This window comes from Physeter macrocephalus, chromosome 11 (genome assembly GCF_002837175.3).
Source record: "Physeter macrocephalus isolate SW-GA chromosome 11, ASM283717v5, whole genome shotgun sequence".
Lineage (NCBI taxonomy): Eukaryota > Metazoa > Chordata > Mammalia > Artiodactyla > Physeteridae > Physeter > Physeter macrocephalus.
Window position 1 is genome coordinate 125,528,717 of NC_041224.1, and position 23,806 is coordinate 125,552,522.

The 23,806-nt window shown below is 34.3% G+C and overlaps 1 pseudogene; it reads left to right on the top strand.

The window, feature by feature from the left end:
* Positions 1-14,127: 14,127 nt before the first annotated feature.
* Positions 14,128-14,783, top strand: LOC102982655 (signal peptidase complex subunit 2-like; annotated as a pseudogene).
* The last annotated feature ends 9,023 nt before the right edge of the window (positions 14,784-23,806 follow it).

The following is a 23,806-nucleotide window of genomic DNA, read 5'->3' on the forward strand; positions in this document are numbered from 1 at the left end:
ACAGCCTTAGGGTGGGCTCCCTATATATACATGGTTGGTCAATTATGCATAGTTCCCCTTCAGAACAGTGTCAGGATTTAGAATTACATGTATATCTTCTTATTTTACTTATGTTTATTTGCATCCCTAGTCTACTAAGTTTCATGAGGGAAAGACTATGCTTTATAACTCATTCTTATAAAGCATAACATGTCCAAGGTTTAAAATGTTATCTGGCTTAAAAATGTTCAATTAACATTTTTGAATAGATTAATGCATTAAGAGATGGGTGAATGAACTTTAAACACACTGTAATTTTACTTCTTTTTCAGGGGGAGATCATCATGTGCATAATTCCACAGACTAATCCTCTACACAAGATGTTTTGATATTCTTTTCCTTGCCCTCTACTTTAGATAACTAGCAAGAAAAACAGAACAGAAAACTCAAACATACATTTAAGGGAAGATAATGCATTTGTGATTGCAAAATGCTAGTAGAGCAAATAGAATCAGTAGAGAAATTTTGACAATAAAAATACCTGAAGATACAAGACTTATTTTTCACATAGTTTTCATTCACAAATATTGATAGTAGAGTGATTATTTTTCAAGCAATATCTACTGAGAGCATATTATGTCCCAGACATTCATGCTGTGACTTAGGGCTAAAATAATGATACAAAATATTATGATGGTTAAGATCAAAGTCTCTGGTACCAGTTTTTCTGTGTGAGAATCCTGTCTTAATCACTTATTAGCTGCCCCGGGGAAATTCTGTAACCTCTATTTGTTTCCCTCTCTTTAATGATGAACAGAAGATAATAATATCACCTAACTTCCAGGGTCATTGTGAGGATTAAATGAATGTAAAGAATTTAGGACTATAATTTGTGTAAAAAACTGTGCTTGGCATAAAGCAAGTTTTATATGTTATAAAACATCACTACTATTATTTTATAGCCTTAGTGCTTAGCTTACAATTAAATGGGAGAAAAAGCAAGTTAATAGACATCAGCAATATACAATAATAAATGATATCACAGGGAAGTACAATGTTTTATGGAGTCATAAAGTGGGATGCGCTACCTGAATTTGTGGATGCAGAGAAAGCTTGATGCATAGTGCGGCATCAAACAGGACCTGAAGGGTGAGACCAAGTTAGTCTGCAATGACTGTGAACAGCCCTCTGAATGGTAGCATACACAGAATTAGCGTACACAGTTTTCTTGACTTGTTAGTGTGGTGAAAGCCTAAAGCCCATCTTGTCAAACCATGTGGAGACAAAAAGTTTACGCAAAAAAGGAAAGATATCTCACATCTGCTGAAACCTGTGACTTACAATGGGAGCAATTCTTCACCTTTCCCTTAACCATCTGTTTACTTACAAGTATATTTTGTCTCCAAGAGAATGACTCTAGCTTAGGCAGTCACTTAAACAACTCAAAGTATTTAAAAATATAAATTCTGTCTTTTGAAAGGAATCATGATATCCTTTTTCTCCTTTTCTCTCTCCCACTTCCTTCCTATCTTCATTTTTTCTCTGCTTCCTTTCTTTCCTTTTTTCTTTCTAAGTTTTAAAATTTTTTTCTTCTTTATCATGCCTATGCTACTTTACTACATTAAGTAAATTTTGTGGTTTTGTTTTTTGTTTTTCCCTAGCACTGTAGGAATTCTAGTTTGTTGAACCCAATATGGGTCTTCTGGTTGAAGTAATTTTTTATTCCTCATTAAAGCATACAGACACACACACACATAAGATGTTAGCTATGAAACATAAATGAGCCAGAATATAAAAGTGATTTGAAGTATAAGGAAAGGAGATGAAGGAATAGAGGTCAATCCAGCTCTGCTTTAATACCAGTTCTTCAGAGTGTTAATACTAGGGTTCTACAATTTAAGAGAATCCACTCATGAATGGTGGCATGGGTTTATTCAGATGGTATTATTACATAAATATGTTAAACAGAAATTCATATGTGCAGATTATCTTGAAAATATATATCTGAACTGCCTTAGTATTACTTGTGCAGTTCCATCAGAACAAGGAATTGGGGAGAATACTTTGTTGCTTCTTTTTTTAATGGGTAAATAGCTTTAACTTTAATACATTAGATTATAGCAATAAAAATGACTGAACTACTTCATGCAATATTACTAATCTCACAAATACTACGTTGTGATTGAAGCCATGCATAAGAGTATAGTTTGTATAACTGCATCTATGTAAACTTTAAAAAGATGTGAAAGCAAATCTATGATGTTCATAGTTAGGAAAATACAAGGGCAATAGAAGGGTTTTCCTCCAAATCTATGTGGTATCAAACAAAATAAACATTGTTGAGCAGTAATACAATGTAATATTTTTTCTTAAGTACACCCTCTGTCTTATTCCCTCAGGATCTTTGCTTTCAGTCCACTTTACTTAAAAATAATGTAAGAACAAGGAATCTAACCAAAGTTAATATCCATAGCAATATATAGGAAAAGGGCATGTAAAGAAACTGGAACTTTTTTGTTGCTTTTATCTAACAGATTACTTTTGCTTTAATTTGATAATATATATATATTTTTAACTGTAGATTTTGTTTGTTTTGGATCCTTGAGTACAATAAAGAAAAATGTGTCTGTAACAATTTTATGAAGGCCATAACTGTCCAAATCAAAATTCAACTTGATGTTTTAAGCCACGTTCATATCTGAAGTTATAAATCTCACAAATTGCTTACATAGAAATAGGTAAATGAAAGTGAAAAGTGTCAGTGAGCTGGTCTGCTGAAGTGATTAACCTATTTGCCATATATACATATAAGTCTACTCTTCGACCAAATATTGCATGTTCATTATTATTTGATTAAATGTTTTACAGGCCCTTAAATATTAATACAATTCTTGTATCCTGATTTGAAATAATCATCAAGATCTGTCAACTATTTACCTTTGTAGTACTGGTTTTGGAGTGAATCCAGAAGTCCTTTGTCATGAGTGTTGCTTAGAGATGTTTTATTCCTAGTGAGTGGAATGTGAGCTGACAAACTTGCCATTACACTTTGCCAGTATTGAAACTGTTGCAAAGGGATTATGAGATTTTTTCCAGGGCCAGAGTGCTAATCATTGACTAGTTGGCTGAAAATTATGCTGTAGATGCCTGATTCTTAACCCATCTGGCTGTGTAACATCCGTTGAGAACATTGGTGCTAAAAGATTCAGGCTGTTTCAATTTACTCTTTTAATTAAAACATAGAACTAGAGAAGAAACAAATAAGAGATGAAAGCAGGGCTTAAAATATCCTCTAGCTCGCCCTCAGTATTCTTTGTCACAATTCTGCTGTAAGGCTCCACCAACATATCTCTGAACAACTGCCACTTTTTCTTTTTCATTATGCAACATGCCACATTTATGGGCTCAAAATGATACTGTACATTCCAGTTCCTCAACATAGCATGATTAGAAGGAACACATAATTCCAAGCACTGGCACCTAGAAAATGCAATGCATTGTATTACTTCATTATGCTTCCTTGTTTAGAGTTAAAAATGTAGATTAAAGAATCCATCAACAAATTTTACTGAGCACAAACTGTTCAGAAACTATCAAATATAGACAGTAGTTTAATAGTAAAATAATAGAACTTCCTTTAAGAGAATGGTGTTAACATACCTCGTGAAGAGAGAAGAACTAAAAGTTTAGTGCAGTCTAATGATTCATACATGTAAAAACAGATTTTTCTCCCCCAAAGAAAAATTTACTCCAGATTAAAGGTACGAATTATAAAAATAAAATTGGGGAGAATTATTTAGTTTCCATTATGCATTTATTCATAAAACACAAGCAGGCACTGTGCTAAGCTTTAAAGAAGAATGAGATGGACATGACTCTTTCCTCAAGCAGCTTATATTCTACAAAGTGAGGCAGAAAACACATACTTAGTTACACAAAAACCAAATACTGATAAGTGGTGGGTCTCAGGAAGGAAAATCCAGGACAGTAAGAATTTGCTAGTCAATTAGCTGAGTATGTGACTTGTGAAATTTGGATACACTGTATTTTTTTCCAGGTAGTTTTTAACTATAATGAAAATAAACATGTTACTGAGTCCAAGCTGCTCTGCTCACCACACAACAGGCCAATAAATAGGAGATGGGGTGTTGAGGAAGGACTATTACTTTACTTGGTAAGCCATCAAACCGAGAAGATGGCAGACTAACATTTAAAATAATCATCTTATCGGGGTTTGGATGCCAGCTTCTTTTATAGCACAGAGAGGGTGAGGTGATGAGGAAGTAAAAAGGCCATAAATTTGGAAATATCAGATGGAATGGCCAGCCTTGGGGAGGGGATGTGTTAATTTCTTCTTCTTCTTGCAACCATCCACAGATGGACAGGGTCCGGATGTTTCCCTGAACAAAGGCACTTTGGTTTAACATTCAGGCGGAGGGGCAGGGTTCCCCGAGGCAGGCCATTATGTATAGACAGTATCCTTTTAGTGAACAAAAGCAGCAGAAAGCAAAGGTTAAAGTAAAAGAAACAGATCCAACATGTAGTCAGATTTGGCTCTTCCCTGTTACAAACACATATTTAAAAGGAAAAATAATGGAATTACACATAGTGCTGATAACATAGACTCTGGAGCCAGACATACTGTATGTGAATCTCAGCTTTGTCACTTAACTGAGATACATAATCTTGGACAAAGTTATTTAACCTACCTACTATCAGTTAATCCATCTGTTAAAGAAAGGAAAACAATATTATCTTTCTTACATGTTTTTTGTAAGGATTAATTGACTTGATAACCATATGAATGTATTAAAACAGTGCCAGGTTCATGTTATATATGCAATACAAAATATGGTGATGATTATTAGGCTTACAACCATAATGATGATAAAATATTGAGAGAGTCAAATTTAAACTTATGGTATAAGATCAATAAATGGAATTGTGGACTCTGAATTTTGCATTGTCCTGCATACATACTTAGTTAATGTTCAATCAGGAGAGAGAAACAACACAATAATTTGAACAGGGAAGTTTAATATCAAGAATTATTAATTATTAGAGTAAGGAGGCATTGACTATTAAGAAAGAGAACTCTAATTATAGAAAAAGCAGTCACTAACCCTAGGGCTGAGACAGAATGCCCATGGAAGACTCCTGCTTCCCCTAGACCAACATCCGGGTCTTGGAGAAAGCACCCCTGTGACTCACTGAATGGCAGAGATGTACCTGTGTTGTTCCACTTGTGGTAGAACCTGCCAGAAATCTACCCTCTGGGGTGCCAGAGAAAGTTGTTCCCTGTTGGGTGCTGCTGGCTGTCATGCAGTGCAGAAGCAGGGCACTGGGGAAGCCGGATGTGACGCAGGGGTCCGAGGGACTCTGCTATAAAACTGCCGGATGGTCGGGAAAAGTGGTGGGGGAGGGTACCCAAAGCTGAGTGCTCACAGCGTGCACTGCAGGAGCTGGGAACTGGAGAATTTACAAGCACTGAAGGAGATGAGAGACTGCTACCAGAGAGCCTGGTGAAGGCCTATACGCTGGGAGAAGCTTCTGGCTGCTTAGTGCTGTTCTCCCGTGTCTCACAGGAAAGGGCAGTAAAGAGGGGAAAGTGCTTGTAGGAGTCGCTTGCTATGAGTGAGCAGACCTGTGCTAGGAAGAAAAGACCCTTCTTCGTGGAATGTCTCTTCAGCCCCTTCTACTGACAGAGCTTCCTGCCACCTGGAATGGAAAAAAAAGTATTTAAAATGTCAAGTACCATTTTCACAGAGCAATCTGACAGGGTTAATTTGGAGCTGAAAGGCGATAAATCAGTAACTGGCACAATACAACAAAAAATTCAATATGAAAACATAATTCTATTCCTTGTGCTAACTTATTGGATATGATTCATTCCAGTGTGGAGTCTAGAAATACTTCTGAATTGGAAAATCCACAAATATCATTTGCATTTGTAATATTTAGGACAAATATTGGCAACCAATCCTTAAAAAAAATAGGGTACCCTTGAGTTGAGCATCTGCAATATTGACCAGAGTGACACCAGATTTTAAAATTTTTATGGAGGTGTTTTACTATTTTAACATAAAACCAATCCCATCTTGTATTAGTTTTTATCTTACTTCACCTATCAGCAGCATACCCTTGTTGAAACATTTTTAATTTTGGTTTCCAAAATGCCAACTCTTTGACTTCCTACACTGCTGTCTTCTACTCTGTCCTTTCCACTTTCCAATTCGTATAGGTAACAGTTTCTTGGGGACCTCTTATCTGTGTTTACTTTCTAGGCTGCATCATCCAATTACATGCCTTTTAATATCACTGAAGATTCCCATTGACAAAAATATAGTACAAACATGATTGTTTTTTACTATAGTCAACAGACAGACTGGACTGTACAGTAAAAGGAAAAAAAAATCCATATATGGCATCTTCAACAACACTAGGTAAGAAGGAACCGCATCAACTCTTGAACATAGGCATATGTGACCAGGATCAGCAACTTCTCTGTAGAAGTGATAGAGGGAAAGTACAATACTGAAAGATCTAACAAGTCTCAGAATGAAGGTATTGCCAATAAAATTTATACCCCAAAAGAGAGGTACTTGGCTGAGTAGCTACCAGGTGAACAAATCTAAGAAAACTGACAAAATTCAAAATCCACACCAGCTTCAAGCTGTTGAAAAGTGCAGATAAAACTACCCCCTTTCCAACTGATAGAAATTTACCACAAACTGCAGGCAGCAGAAGTGGTGGGCACAAATGCTGGGCCTCCCAGATGTACAGAAGTAATATGAAGGAAGAGAGGTTCCGAGGATGATAAATTCAGAATGTAGTATAGCAGCAAAGTACATTCTTCAGAAACAAGAGACCCATTTAAAAGGAAAGGTTTGTAGAGCTCTGGAAGATAAAAATGGTACAAAGAAAGTACCTTTGAATTGATTTATCTGTGAGTGATAGAGATGTGACTTCACAAAGAGACATTTTTTCAATACCTCATGGTAAAAATACAAAGGGAGGAATCTGTACATTAGTTATTAGACTGGGAAAGCTAACCTGTTCTATCACTTTAAGTACCTCCTGATAACCTAGGAAAACACAACTCATTTAAGCATGAAAAATCAGTAAGAATTATTACCCATTCACCTATGTATATATATATATATATATATATAGTAACAAAAGGTGAAAATTAACCAAGTAACAGTACAAAAGTTGATTTTAAAACACACAGAAAAATTTTGAAGAAAATCAAAAATTAATTTTGGATGTCCATATCAAGTGATTTATATGGGAAAGAAAATCAGTTCTTTAAAGCAACATTTTATTCCAAAACAGAATGGTGTAACATTTTTAGGATAGCTGGTTTTTCTATCAAGCAGTAGTGTCTTTCAAGAATAAATGAAACAAACAGACAATAAAAATGCAAAAACTCAGGGAATACTGATCTTATACACCATTTCTTAGAATAAGATATAGATAAATAAGAAAAATTTGAAGACGATTTATTATGTGTTCTGGAAGGGAGCATTTAATGTTTTTAAGAATCTAGGAATGAGTGATTGCAATAGATGCAAATATTAAAGTCTCCAATAGATAAAAATAAAACTAGGAAAAACAGATAATTGCTAGAATAAATAAATAGTAGAATTGGCTGCCTTACAGATACTAACATGGAATGAAAAAAATTTAAATCAGATATTTAGAAAAAAAATAAGGTAGAAGAAGATATTTCTATGTAAATCTATTAATGTCCGTTAAGCCAATATACAATGTTATACAACAAGGAAGTATGTGTATTTATAAGACATTAATATAAAAGTAGTTACTAGACCAAAAAATATTGCATACCAAAAGCAAAGAGACTATAAAGTAAATATATGCAATATTATAAAATTATATATCATATATAACATGTGAAACAAATATTTTAATAAGTGAGATAGTCTATTTCTATTTTTTGATACTGCAAACATATTTGATCTAGTTCTGTAATTGCATGTGTGTGTGTTGTAATACATATTGCTTATAATTATACAATATATATTATTAATTCCACATTAACCCCGTGACTTCATCACCTTCCATTCTCCCCCTTGCTCACATGGAGTTGTTCTTCTTAAGTACCTCAAGTATCTCCATTGTGTCTGTTATATAAAGAGGTAAAAAATAAAAGGAAGGGAGTACAAAACACAATCCTAAAGAGAAATTGAGAAAACACATTTTGAAGGGAATAGTCCCTTTTTTTTTCATTAGTCAGGGTAGTATCAGACAAACCAAACTGTTCTTGTTCTAAGTAACTCAGATTTCCCCATATATAGTTTCTATATTACTGTCAGAGTCAAATGTCTTCAAAATCAATATGATTTTGTCACATCTTACTTAAAATTGCCCAAATAATAAAGTCTAACACAATAATAGCATGCAATGTCAGTTCTCCAATAACTGGACCCATTCTATACTAATACCCAGAGAACCACGCCAACTTCTCACCTATCACATAACCTGTAATCCAAACACACCCAACTTATGATTTCAATAAAACACACCCTGTTCTTAAACTACTCTCTATCTTTTTCCCCCTTCTGCTTCCTCTGTCTTGAATTTATTTCCTGTTTTATCTATTAGCTATATCTTATTATTTTCAAGTACAAGCTTATTCATCACCTTTGTGTGCTCCTTTGCACATGGCTAACAATCTACTTTAAGTCATTAAATGAAAAGAAACTAATGAGTTGAAATACCGATGTTCACTTCTAAATCTCAAGTTCATGGAGAGGATGGGTTGGTGTCTTATTTAATCTCCCTTTTAGGTACATTGTAGAGTGTTTGGCACATAGTTGATGTGTAACAAATATTGGTTAAATGAAAAAAAATGAATGAATGAAAGATGGAAGATTGTTATAGAAGTTCATATGGACTAGGTTTGCATTAAGATAATCAAGGAGAATTTTTGCTGAGTTGTTGTGTGAACTGAATCATGAAGGTGGTGGATAATTCAAGTAAAAGAAACAGGGTATGCCAAATTGTCACAAAAAAAAAAAAAGTGAAGTGATATCAGAAAACATTAAGCTCACTTGTATTTTTTTGGAATATTAGTGCTAAGGACAAGTTAGAAATTAAAAAAAAAAAAAACAAAAAACAGAGCCTGCAACTAAACCCAGAAAGAGCACAAAGATATTCAGAAGAACAAAAACTTAAATATAAGGCCCAATTAGATATAAATTTATTTTCCAAGAAATCAGATAAAAAAGGAAAACTCCTTTAAAATTGTTTTGAGGAGACAGTAATAAAATAAATGTTAGAATCATCTGCTCTTATTTCACTAAATTGCTAGAATAAAGCAATGATATACAGCATAGTAAAGTTTTAGAATGAGTACTCTAACGGTAAGTCTAAGTTAAATGGTTTAAAAAAATAAAGCAATGACATTATCTCATTGTAATTTCTATTCAATCTCCAAAACACCATAGTTCAAAATATGGTTTATTTTTGTGTTTTTGTGAAATATGAAATACTTGTTTTTCAGGCTAAATTAAAATATCCATTGAATCTTTTCTTAAAAATATATAAATTATACTTACATTTCTCTTTACCTATATAGCATAGAAAGTTGTGAATCTTCTTAATAAAAATACAGTACTTTCTATATATCTTTACCATATGTAAAAAGATAAAAATAACTTTTGGTGACTGTTTCATCCAATAACCATCATCTTCCTAGGAACAAGGATTGTGTCTTATATATCTTGGCATTTTCAATGTTTGCTTCAGTGACTTGCACACTGAATTCACTCATACAATAAAGAAGAAATAACAATAAGTAGCATTTATTATTTATTTTGTTCTACATGATATACATTACATGAATTACCACTTATAATTTTAGCAACAGCTGGTGCTATGAGTACTAGTATCTTCTCTCTTTTACAGAAAAAACTGAAGTTGAACAATGAATAGCTAAAGAAAGAAAACTCTTCTAATGTCATATCACTGTTAAGTAGCTAACCCAGAATCTGAATCCAGACAGGCTAGCTCCCAAGTCTGATTCTGTAAATACCACAGGATATTCTTTTTCTAGAAGTGGAAAAAAGTCAGGTAATTAAAAGCACAATTACTTGTGTTTTAAAATTTGGAGCCTGTATTTATTTGTTTTATATAGGTTATATATATCTTTGTCCTGATGATAAAATCAGTACATGTCAGTCAAATTTGATTTCAAATTGTTTCATTTATTTAGCAATAATTAAATTCAAGTTTATGTTTCATGCAATCTATCTATATGAAGTACCTGTTGGGAAACAATTCTTCCTGGGTCTCTTATGTTTTGTATATTTGTAAGCAAAGAACTGACTGCCTTTTCTTCCAGATATCTTTTTTAAAGGACATTTTTATAGCAAACAGTATTGAAAATAGAGATATTGTCACCCTCTAGATCAAAGGGCAGGCATACTAATTCCCCTTTAGAAGAGATTTGAATTCTCTAAACTCAGCATTCCTTTCCTATAATACAATCCACCCCACCTGTCCAGTTATCCTCTGACTCTTTGGGTCTCCCTGTAGGAATTGGAACTCAGAAATCTAACACAAATAAAACTGATTCTCTGGCTACTGCTATTGCTTTAGCAATAAACTGCCCATCTCATATTAAGGAATATCATGTCATCTACCAGCATACATAAAACCAAGGCAAGTTAATTAATTAGCTTGTAAATATTATAAAATTGTAGATGATTTAAAGTTCCTAACTTATATATTATGTGTTTTTCTTACTACATATTATTAAAAGACTTGTTTATAGGAAAGAAAATTTGCTTATTTATCTAATATTTTAAAATATTTTAAAGACCCAAGATTTGAATGATTGGAAGAGTCCATGAAAATTCATCAGACAAAGATGTATGTGGATTTTTCAAATAGTTCAAATGATTAAATATTTAATCTATTGTTGATAATATTTAATATATATTTGGTTGGTATGAAATATTTTTAAAACATTAGACCAGCTTTTCACAACAGGGGCCAATTTGTCTCCAAGGGAACATTTGGCAATATCTGGAGACATCTTTGGTATACATTGCTTGAATTATATACGTTCATTGTTTCTCGAAATTGGAAGTGGTGGGGGATCCACTAATAGCTACTGGCATTAATGCTACTGGCATTTAGTGGATAGAGACCAGGGATGTGGTTAGACATCCTAGAGTTCACAGGACAGCCTCCCCTAATAAAGAGGACCAATTTACTTTGTCCCAAATGTCAATTATGTTAATGTTTAGAACATATCTATATCTATCTATATATATATACATCTGAAATTGAGATATATAGTTCTATTCTCTCATGATAAGAATTAAACTGCATACAAAATTACAAAAATATAAATCTCTACATCTATCATGTATTATGTTAATGTTTAGAACATATCTATATCTATCTATATATATATACATCTGAAATTGAGATATATAGTTCTATTCTCTCATAAGAATTAAACTGCATACAAAATTACAAAAATATAAATCTCTACATCTATCATGTGTCTATATAACAGTTATTCATGAAAATCAAACCATAACATAAACAAGAGAAAATAATCAGCAGAAAACCAAAGTCTCAATTTTTAAAAAGTTTTTATAATGTACTTATATATAAATATATCAGAGAAGTACAAACAAACCTTATTTTTTAAATCATTGATAATAATGTATAGCCAGTAATGTATATACAGAAGAAAAAATTATCATGTATGTGGATTGAGGTGAATGGGTACGATCATTTTAAAAAAATTATCCTATATTTGGTTCCCTAAGCCTATCCTGTTGCTATAGCAACAGCTGTCCTATATATCCATTTAGTATTATAGCAATCTGTCAAGGAAATTCTGACATGCAATAATTTGTATACATTAATTTTCAAAATTGTAAGGATATGTTTGAATATTATCTGCTTGTTAGAACAACCCTTAAACATCTATGACTTTATGAATTATACTTATAAAATTATAGGTGTGATCACCGTGTGTGTGCATATATATATGGGTGTGTATATATGCATATACAAACATATACACATATATAATCATATATACACTCATATATAGTCATATATACACTCATGTATAATCAGCCAACATAAACTGAACTTCTATGTCATAGTATCAAATGAAATTTGTCAGAATTTATCTTATTGGTATAGTATTATCTGATTCACAAATATGGACTAAAAGTGTCATCCTTCACGTCATCCAGTGTTAGTAGGATCCATCTATATAGAAATTACAAATTTTATTTTTCAGGAGAAAATTAATGTTGTTTCAAAGACACTAAAAGCAATAAAAAAAGACAACAGGTAGTTTTACTACTTGGTTGGATAGTAACTGAATTTGATAGAACAGTGGGATAATGCAAATATTTGTAAATAAATTGAGTATAGCTTTGTAAATTGAACTGACACTTATGAGATTCCAAAGAAGAAAAATGAATTAATTACTATATTCACAATTTAGGAATACCATTCATACTTAACTCATTTAGACAAAAATTTCATCCTGAATCAAAATTTTAGCCTTCCTTTTACTCAGTCTATTAATTGTTGAATATATTTTAAATAGCAACATCTTCTTGTCTACTGAAATACTTATTTAAAATAACTTATTTTCAGAATTCTGAGTAGTTTAAATAGATACATATATATTTACATTCTTTTCAGTTGTTATTTTATTTTATTTATTTTTTATTTTTTATTTTTATTTTTTTTGCGGTACGCGGGCCTCTCACTGTTGTGGCCTCTCCTGTTGTGGAGCACAGGCTCTGGACGCGCAGGCCCAGCAGCCATGGCCCACGGGCACAGCCGCTCCGCGGCATGTGGGATCTTCCCGGACCGGGGCACGAACCCGTGTCCCCTGCATCAGCAGGCGGACTCTCAATCACTGCGCCACCAGGGAAGCCCCAGTTGTTATTTTTAAATGCAGCTCAAAGAATTTTCTACTATGAGAATGTATTTGTGTGCCTGTGTGGTTGTGCAGGTTCAGTTGTATAAAATGTAGTAGAAGAATCAACTGAAAGAAATAATGAGAAAGAGACAAGATGGTGGCAGAGATAGTAGTGGGGCTGACAGTGGCCCTGAACACGAGTCCCACTAAAACTGAGTTCCTCTGCTGAGTTTATGATTAACTTTTCTATCCAAAATGTTATTCCTTTTCTTGTCCAACACTTATGCTCCTCAAGATTGAGAAATATCAAATAAAACTGGGCATTGAAACAGAGCAGGACACTCTTGGCCCCTCCCAAGTACAAAAGCTTTTCTGTGTCCCCCATTTCTTTTCTTTTTGGCTGTGCAGTGCAACACGTGGGTTTTTGGTTCCCCAACCAGGGATCGAACCCAGGCCCCCAGCACTGGGAACACAGTCTTAATCACTGGACCGTCAGGGAAGTCCTCCCCCACCAGCTTCTTGTTTGTAGGGAAAATGTTTCAGCCTCCTAGACCTTCTCTGAGTTCCAAAGGGAAGATTCAAACAGTTACTAATTAGGGGAGTAAGGCAATGCAGAGAGAAACAATAGTGCAGGGTGGGGCCTCATCCTGGATCCTCCTCAGGAGATGTGCATAACAATTTGGTACATGTCTCTAAATTCTTCTACAGGAACTAAGGACCCCACCCAGGTGGAAGATGGTAACTTTAGGCTGAGCACAGCCTGTGGACCCCAGACTGGTTGGAACTAGAAGGCTGATGACTGAGATTCCTGGAACACCATGTTACCTCACCACCAACCAATCAGAGGAAGGCCACACACTCTGCAGACCTCCCCCCAAATTTTGTATAAAATCTCTTCCCCAAAAACTATTAGGGAGGGCTTCCCTGGTGGCGCAGTGGTTGAGAGTCCACCTGCCGATGCAGGGGACACGGGTTCGTGCCCCGGTCCGGGAAGATCCCACATGCCGTGGAGTGGCTGGGCCCGTGGGCCATGGCCGTTGAGCCCGCGCGTCCGGAGCCTGTGCTCCGCAACCGGAGAGGCCACAACAGTAAGAGGCCCACTTACCGCAAAAAAAAAAAAAACAAAAAACTATTAGGGAGATTAGGTCTTTAGAGCACGAGCCACCGCATTCTCCTTGCTTGGCCCTGAAATAAACCTTTCTCCCCTTCAAACTCCAATGTTTTGTTTGTTGGGCCTCACTGTGTGTCAGGCACATGAATTGGGATTCGACAACAGCCCCAGCTATGGGACAGGCAGTAGCCATAGTGGCTTGTTGGACAAGTGGAAGATTGATGATAAGCCTGTAAAAACTGACAAATGGGATGTGTCAGCTGTGGAAAATTATTTGAATGATTCTGCCAAAATGTACTAGTATGTGGAGAATTTTGGTCTAACTGATGGTTGCCTCACCATCTGTACCATTTCTTGTTTCTTTGCCACAGTGGCTTTGATTTGGACCCAGAGTCCAAGCCTGTTCTGGCTTTGTGCATCATATCCTATTTTGTGATGATGCAGATCCTGACCATTTATACCTCATATAAGGAGAAGAGCATCTTTCTTGTAGCCCCAGGAAAGATTCTACAGGGATGTATCCTGATGATATTTGGTCCATTTTCAAAATGTTCGGTGAAAAATACACTCTAAAGCTGACCTTCATCAGTGGAAGAACAAAGCAGCAATGGGAAGCCGAGTTCACCAAGTTCATTGTTAAGATTTTGACCACAGCAGAACACTGTTATGGATGCATACAAGCCTTAAATATCCAGGCTTAATGTCAGTCTCACCACAGAGAAAAAAAATTGCCAATTCTATAGCCAGCCATCTTTCTGCTGAATCATGCTGAATTAAGGGGTATGGAAGAAAGAAACAGAACTTAAAATGGATAAAGTAAGAAATGCTAAAAAAAAAAAGTCCCTAATTTGTCCTGAAAATTTAGTCTATTCTGGATAAATAGGACTTTCTAGGTCAGATAGGAGAAGTTGTAGCTCTAATATCTAGCTATAGCTTCTTTAGTTTGCTGATTGTGTTGTTTTGATTTGCTTCTCTGGAAAAGCATTTTTGCTAAAAGTGGTACAGACTCCTTCCTTCATACCTAGCAGTACTTTATATGGTATAGCTTTGCATCATGCAGTATTTGAGGACTCAGTTTTGAAAACTGTTAACCTGTTGCTGACTTTATTGTGTTAATTCCTGCTTCAATGGCTGTTTCTCTTAATTCAGGTTACAACTTCTTGTGTATGTCAGCTTTCCTTCACACACTATTTTTGTGGGTGTGTATATGTCTGACTTGGGGAGAATTGGGGAAAAAAACCACAGCTTTTTAATTTAAAACAAATTTTCTGCCTGTTACATTTTGTGCTTTTAAACAATTCAAGAAGCTAATGGCATTTTTTAGTTTTATCTTGCCTAGGTTGTCCACTAATATATCTCTGTTGATTTGTGTGTGCCCTTTAACTGCCATTTTCTAAAATTTTTTTCAATAAAAGGAAAGATGTGAAAAAATATAATGAGAGAAAAGTCAAGAATTATGAATTAAAATAGTATTTAAATAGAGTATTTAAATCTACAGAACAAAGATGTTCTACCTAGTTGTTGTATTTAAAGAAAAAACGTCTTTTATTTTAATTGAGATGTAATTGGTATATAACATTATATTAGTTTCAGGTGTGCAACATAATGATTTAATGTTTGTATATATTGCAAAATAATCACCACAATAAGTCTTGTTAACATCCATCACCACACATAGTTACAATTTTTTTTATAATGAGAATTTTTAAGATCTACTCTCTTAGCAAGTTTTATACATACAATGCAGCATTATTAACTATAGTCAACGTGCTATGCATTACATCTCCATGAATTACTTTATAACTAAAGAATCAGATTTCTATGCCAGAAAACATGAACAAGTGAAAACTGAGAATTTTAAAATAACAGAATTTTAAAAGTAATAAGAAACTTGAGATGTCATTTAATTATTCAATCTTGGATTTTAGAAATAATGCTCAGAAAGTCAGAGTAACTTCGTAAACTTCACACAGGTAGTTAATGAAAAAGACAGAATCCACTTGTTCCAATATCATTATGTCTTAATATATTTTAAGACAACTCTGCCCCACACAGCCATACATACACCTCCTCCCAGGGCTCTTGGTGTCCTCCCTTCCATATTGACATAATGATCTAAAAGTATCAGGCAATAGCAATGTTTCTTGATGCCACTCCCTTTTTCTTCACACCATGTAATGTTTGATAACCATCAAGATACTCTGAAAGGTTAGCTTTATTTCCTATCTTTCTTGGGGATTCTTCAGCACCAGCCTTCTCTACATGGGTGGTCAGATCTGTATTGCTCTATGCAAGCAGTAACTCTGCATCCAAAATATACAGCTCAAACTTTTTAGAAGCATGAAAGAATTTAATGCTGTGTTAGATTGTGTCCTGGTGAAATCTGAGTTTTCTACTAAAGAGTAAAAATATTAAAAGTAATCACTGAGCCAAATATGAAAGTCTATTTGACATTATTAAATATTTCCTGAAAAATCTCACTATATCTTCTGGGTTCTTTTATTTTTCCATGATCAAAATTATTTCTCATCTATTTCAGGTGGTCACCTGCACCCAGCACATAGAAAAATACACTCATTGCTGAACTCACTTCATTCAATGGATGTTTTGCTTTTCCAATGTATTAGGCTACCTCCCAGTTAAACGTTGTAATTATGCATTTAAATCATTCCCAACTAATGAGAAGGAGTAGCAGTGCATTACCCTCATTTTAAGCCCTTTCTTTTAAGGTGCTGCAGACAATTCAAAACTATTCTTGACAAGCAATCCTGAATAAAACTTTCTTTTTACTTTATTAATGTACCAGTTAGGGAGAATCTTGACTGCTGACAGAATTTCAGAGATTCTCCAGGATGATCTTCAGAGAAACTACTGGCCATGCTACCATAAGTGTCCACAGTGCCTGATGTTGATTTTTTTTGATGGTTCTTTTGAAGCCGAGCAAAACCCTGTGGGGTTCCTGGGCATGGAAGACTTTCTGTCCCCCATTTCTTGTAGGGAAGAGACCTCCAGCTCCATTACCTTCCCTGAGTTCCAAAGGGCAGATTCAGACAGTTGCTAATCTGGGAAGGGAAGGGATGCTGACAAGGGAGGGGCAGCCAAGAAACAATGGTGCAGCCTTGGGGAAAGGTCCTGGTCCCACCTCAAGGAATACACATAATAATTCCTTTAAACTCTTTAAGATGTCAGCATTCTTCATACCGGAGAAAGATCACCTGAGGCTACATTAAAGTTACCAGAGAAGCTCATCAAGAAGATTACCTGAGACTAGACTAAAGGACTGAGGCCCTGCACACACCCTAATTTTATCAGCAACCCCACCCTTGAACCATTGCTATAAAACTCTTCATCAAATTCTCCAAGGTGGGGACACATATTTTCAAGGTCAGGAGCCTGCTTGTGTCCCCCTTTGCCTGGCAAAGCAACAAAGCTATTCTTTTCTACCTCACCCAAAACTCTGTCTTGAGATTCGATTAACCATCTGTGTATAGAGGATGCACTTTCGGCATCACTTTCTCACAGCTGTACTGGTCTTCTGAGGAAATTTAATGCCTTTTGTGGAATATATAGTTGTTTCCAAAAAAACAGAACCTTGAGTTATGTCATATCTGAATTTGCCAGTATTTTTGAAAATATGCATTTTAATTTTCAGTTATGTTATTTATATATTTCTATCTATATAAATTTAAAACAAAAAATTTTAAAGGTGTTAGAGTTGACAATTTTATCAATATTTCCTTTTCCAGAATATCTCAGGTATCTTTTCCTCAGAGACTTACATAATTCAAAAAAGTTGTATATATATTAGAACTTTACTCATTTATACAGCCTTATAAACTTAATTTTTTTTAAATTTTTATTATCCAGCATTCATCTTTTAATTGTTTAGTTCTATCAATAATTGTATTAAATTTAGCTCAAAAGAAAAAATATATCAGTGGATATTATATGTTAGGCCACAGCAGTGTAAAACATTGGTTTAGCCCATGCATTTTTTAACCTTTATGCAAAAAATTACAAATAACTATTTTACTGAGCTATATCTGCAGCAATGGAGCAAGTAAAACAATATATTTTAAAATCTGATAGGTTGGTAAAGAAATAAGCATTCCAATTGCATGGTCAAATATGATAGAACACATAAAAATTGTGTTGGTCATAGCATTTAAAGGCATATATAGAAATATATTCCTCTATGATTTCATTTAAATAGAATTTTTAAAACAATAGGTTGTATAATAATTGGGTAGAGTAAATGCTATTCCCTACACTGTAAATTTATTCACATGATGAGTGCTTCATAATCTGTAAACAGTGATGGAGAGGGTATGCAGGTGGAGATGCCTCCTAGGGTAGCACACGTGAGCATTTGGGCTCTGCACCATTAGGTGCTGATTGAAACACAGAGTATGTTACTCACAATGTCTGAGCCTAGTTCATTACCTGTAAAAATGGGAATGTGATAGCTACATTGCAGGATTGTTTTGAAAAATAAATTCAGTAATGTGCTTTTCATAGCACAGAGACTGCACAAATGTTGACTTGTCTGTTTATCATAATGACCAAGTACTATTTTAGGAACCAATACTCTCTGTATACCTATGGATAATGCAATATTTTAAGTTTTGCAACATGATTGTTAGGGCCTCACCTCTTCTTTAGATGGAATATGTTGTAAAGATGTTGTGATTTCCCCCATCCCAATTTTAGTCACCTGTCTTGTCTTTTTTTCCCCACCTTACTATTTAAATAATAGCTTTTTGTTTTAAAAATAGTCAACATGTAAGGAATAAAAGAAAAATTATCAAATATCCATTTGTTTAAATATATAACATGATTTTGACTAAATTGACTTTTAAGGTTATCCTGAAATATGAAGTTGCTAAATTAATTGTGCTGTAAATAAAGTACAAAGCACCCAATCTAATATGAATATAATCAATTCCATTCATTTATTAAAATTTTCCACATTTAATCATAGTTGACTCAAGGGGATAATGATCTTGACCTCTGAATTCCTTTAAATGGATCCTCTAGCTACTATTTTCCTTAAGAAAAAAACATACAGACGAGTGATATGCCCATATAAAAATTACGTACTGAAAGTATAGGCCCTAGAGCAATCCCTCAAGAAAAATCAACGTTAGGAAGAACAAAGTCTGAAGGTCTCACAAAATCAAGCTTTCTATTTTTGTGCATAAGGGAAGATAGTTCAAAACTTAATGCCATCTAGAGATGTTCGTATCCATGAAAATCATTTTACTCCTCATCTTATTCTCCCTTTTAAATGTTCACACTTGCATGCTCTCTCCTCACCTTTAAGCCTTTCAGTTTGAAAACAAACACCTCTCCTTCTCTTTGGCAAGTCACCCCACATATATAAGAGAAAGTGTTGCTTTGGGATCCCTTCCAAAATTCTCATTCTCACCTAATATCAGAGGTCTTAGTCAGGAGGATATAGGTGTTTGCATTTGCAAAGATGTAAAGGCTCAAGGTGGGTTATGAATACTAATCAATGAAGTTGAACTAAATTCTATTCCAAAGCTTCCTTAATGGAGAGGGGCATGTCAGTGGGCTTCTTTATGTTATCAAATCCAAATTCATGTACTTAGATCACAGTGAGGCCAAATAAACTGAAATGTCAGAGTTTGGAGCAGAGAAAGGTTATTGCAAGGATCAAACAAGGAGAACAGGCAGCTGGCTCCTGCTCAAAAGACCAGAACTTCCCTATGGCTTTCAGGCAAAGGTTTTCAAAGACAGTGTAAGGGAAGAGGGTCATAGGATGCATGATCAGTTCATGGATCTTCTTCTGATTGGATGGTGGTGAGGTAACAGGGTGTTGTCCCCAGAATCTCAATCTTCTAATTCCAACCAGTCTGAGGTCTAGTGCCTGTGGTCAGCATGTAGTCACTATCTCAAAAATATGCATCATATTGTTATCTACATCCTTTCAGAAGGAACTAGGAGTCCTAATCTTTAAATGCTTGAGCTTGCTCTTTAGAACTCAAGAAGGCCTGAGAGACTGAAGGCTTTTTCCTACAAAGGAAAGGAAAAAGAAAGCCTTTTATTCCTGAGAGGGCCCTGCAGGGTCCTCCTGGGTTTTAAACCCCCCCACCCCTTTTCTCTGATAGTCCTCAATCTTGAGGGGAATAGGTGTTGGACAAGAAAGGGAATAACATTTTGGATAGAGAGGTTAATTATAAATTCAGCAGGGGAACTCAGTTTCACTTACATGGCAGTCTATAAAGTAAGCACCACTGTCTAAAACATTATTTTCTCTCTGTGGCAACAACCTAATATAATAGTATATTGAAGAAAGAATAGTCCCTTTGTTAGAGAGGATTTGGCCCTGTCCTCTAAGCACAATGATATCCCACTATTGTGCTGAAGAACATGTCTCTTTTCTGCTCTGCCTGTGGTCTGTGCCACAAAAAAAAACTGCAATAATTGCTGTCCTCTTAACTTTCCTGAGGAAAGAGTAGAGGCTCAGATTCCAGGTTTTCCTTTGAGATGGAGCCTTGTAGGAGATGCTATTTCTTTCCTCAGCAACAGTCTTGTTTTTGGCATAATGGCAGAAACAGGCCAAGAAGGCTCAGAATCATTTGTAACCTTTTTGAAATTACTCACTCTGATTTCTAAAACCAATGTGTACAAAGACCCAGTCTAAGTCTTCTCTCATCTAATCAACCCTGAAGTAAACCTAGTTTCTAGTTTATCTAGAAGTACACAAGAAGATAAAATACAACATTAATCATATTATTTTACCAAATTTAGAAGTTATATATCTAACAGGCTTTGCAGCAATCTAAAACATTTACCAAAAAGGAAACAAATTAGTACCCTCTTAAAATTATGATTTACTTTCTGTCAACTTAGCACTGATCAATGCTATTCACTTCTTTCTTATTCTCTATTTGTTTATTCCTCATACTTTGTGTGATGTTTCAGGCCAAGCATGTCTGAAATATAATGGATCTATGTGGCAACACGTTTGAATTTTTAAAACTAAAACTCGGTAAGTGTAAATATTTATTATCATATTCATAAAAATATACATGTAAATGTTACTTTTCACTGCCTTATATAGAATGATATTCAGATACAGTTACAGGAAGTAATACAATATTCATGCTCAATAACAATTAAACTCAGAATCTAGAGCATGTTTCTCAAGAGGGACAGTATTTCCCACAAAGATGCATTTTGGAAATGCTTGGAGGTATTTTCAGTTGTCATGACTGTGTAAATATTATAGGCAGGGGCTACCGATGTTCCATGTTTAAAAAAAATATGGGTTGGAGTAATACAATGAAGAGTTCTGTGTCCTCCCTAAATTTTGAAAGTCCCATAGAGAATCATGAAATCAAATATGGTTGTAATAGTATAATTGTATCATCTGACTGCATTTTACACAAAAAGATAACACAACATATTTTGCATTGTTTTGGTATATACTGATTATTTTCCCAAGAATACAATAATACATAAATTCAGGCAAGTCCAGCTTTCTCTGGAATCTTGACCAAAGTTATTCTTTTCAGAAAATAGTATGAATCATGGCGACATACTTTTTGAAGTACAATATTTGGTCATTGATAAGCATAGCTGCATTAACTGACATTTATAGCTTTAGCATTCAAAGATTATACACACACACTTAGCCCTTATATTAAAATGTCAAATATAAAGAAAAGTCTAATCCGTTGAGTATTTTCTTACTCCTAGTAAGTGCGGTGGAGAATTTTGTGACTACTTCATTATGTATACTTATCTATATAAATCACTATTTTTAGATAGTTGTAAGTGACTTTCCTTCTTTCTTACCTTTACTCTCCTTTCCTGTCACTCTGCCCTTCCCTGGTGACAAATCTCATGAAAACTCACTCAAACTTCTAAAAAACTCAAAACCTTTCAAAAAGCTGAGACCCATTCTTGGGCATTGGAAGAATGGAACAGTGGATACTAATATTATACTTATGCTAAATTCAGTTGTCTTTTTAGGGCATAACTTGTACGTCATGTGTTTCTATGCTTAATGCTCTCCCTGCATTATGGACAAGGAGAAAGCACCATCTTCTCATATATATGTGAAACCTTATTTCCAATATTTATCCTTATTAAAAACCTGAAAATTTAATGTTTAATTAATCAGAAACATATATTTAAAAACTTAAAATACTTTATCTTATAATTTTATGTGTTTTTTAAAATTTATAAGACTTCTATAGTATTTGAAAATCTTTAGATTATATAGAATGTCAGAATTCAAAGTAAAAATCTGGCTACTGCTTTAACAGTCGACTGTCCTTATTATTAAAATTAAGCCCCGCATACTATTGTGGTATTGTGAGCTGCTAAAGAAGGCTAAATTTACCCTAACATATTAGTTTATTCAATAATTATGATTTATGCTTTGTTAAGATACAGCATCATTATTTTGTGATGTGACATATACACTAAATATATTTTCTATGTTAATAAATATCTTTAAGTTTGATCATTACATTTATATTTTAAAATGGAATGGGATTCTAACCATAGTGATTACAACTTTGCAAATAGTGTTTAATATGTTTCAATATTAGATTTTCCAACTCATTTGTATTATATAATTTTATATACAATTTTACATACTGTTTAATATGTTTCACTTTTATATTTTCTAATTCATTTGTACTTTCTACTATTTTTCTCCTGCACCTTTGGCCATCAATTGATTACTGAACTTATGTGAACTATATTTTTCCAAGAAATATCAGAAATTGTCACTTTCAACAGTTTCCCCTGATGTTTGTCATGTGAATATATTTGGATTCTGCAGTTTTTCAGAATGGGTTTCAATAAAGAAATAGAGTGCAGTGATATATATGAGACTATGTTAATAGTAAACTACATCTGCCTTTTGGTTTTGTAATTCTTAATAATGTCTTTTGAAGATTATGTTTCTTGATAAATAATCACCCAATAATTGCATTGAATAAATTATTTAATTCAGCTGTTTACTTAAATGAAAAAAGTCTAAGTAATTAAGAAATAGAAAAGTTATTTTGGATTTGCAACAATGGAGATTTCTTCAAATGGGTAGAAGACTTTAGCACTGAGTTTTGCAAAATACACAATCTGTAATACATAAAGATGACATTAAACATTTTGAGAACTTTCAATGGTTATGTTGCTTCAAAAGTAATTATTTTAATGGTTAAAATAAATTGAAAAAGAATAATATTTTGTGACAGGTAAAAAATTTTAAGAAATTTCATTTTCAGTGTCTGTATAGTTTCATTGGACCACAGCCATGCATTCTTTTTTATTTTTTACATTTCTTTATTTAATTTTATTTTTATTTTTGGCTGTGTTGGGTCTTTGTTTCTGTGTGCAGGCTTTCTCTAGTTGCGGTGAGCGGGGGCTAGTCTTCGTTGCGGTGCGTGGGCTTCTCATTGCAGTGGCTTCTGTTGTTGTGGAGCATGGGCTCTAGGCGTGCAGGCTTCAGTAGGTGTGGCATGCGGGCTCAGCAGTTGTGGCTCGCGGGCTCTACAGCGCAGGCTCAGTACTTGCAGCCACGCATTATTTTACATATTGACTTGTTTTCATACCACAAGGGCAGATGTGAGTAAAGGCGACAGAGATAGTATGGCCAGCAAAGTTTAACATGTTTACTATCCAGAACTTTACAGAAAAAAATGTTTGTTCCGTGAACTAAATAAATGAATTAATGTCTCAGGTATGAAAGAAAAATTGGTCAAAAACAAAGGCTTGATATTTTTCCAAAGTAGACATACAAATGG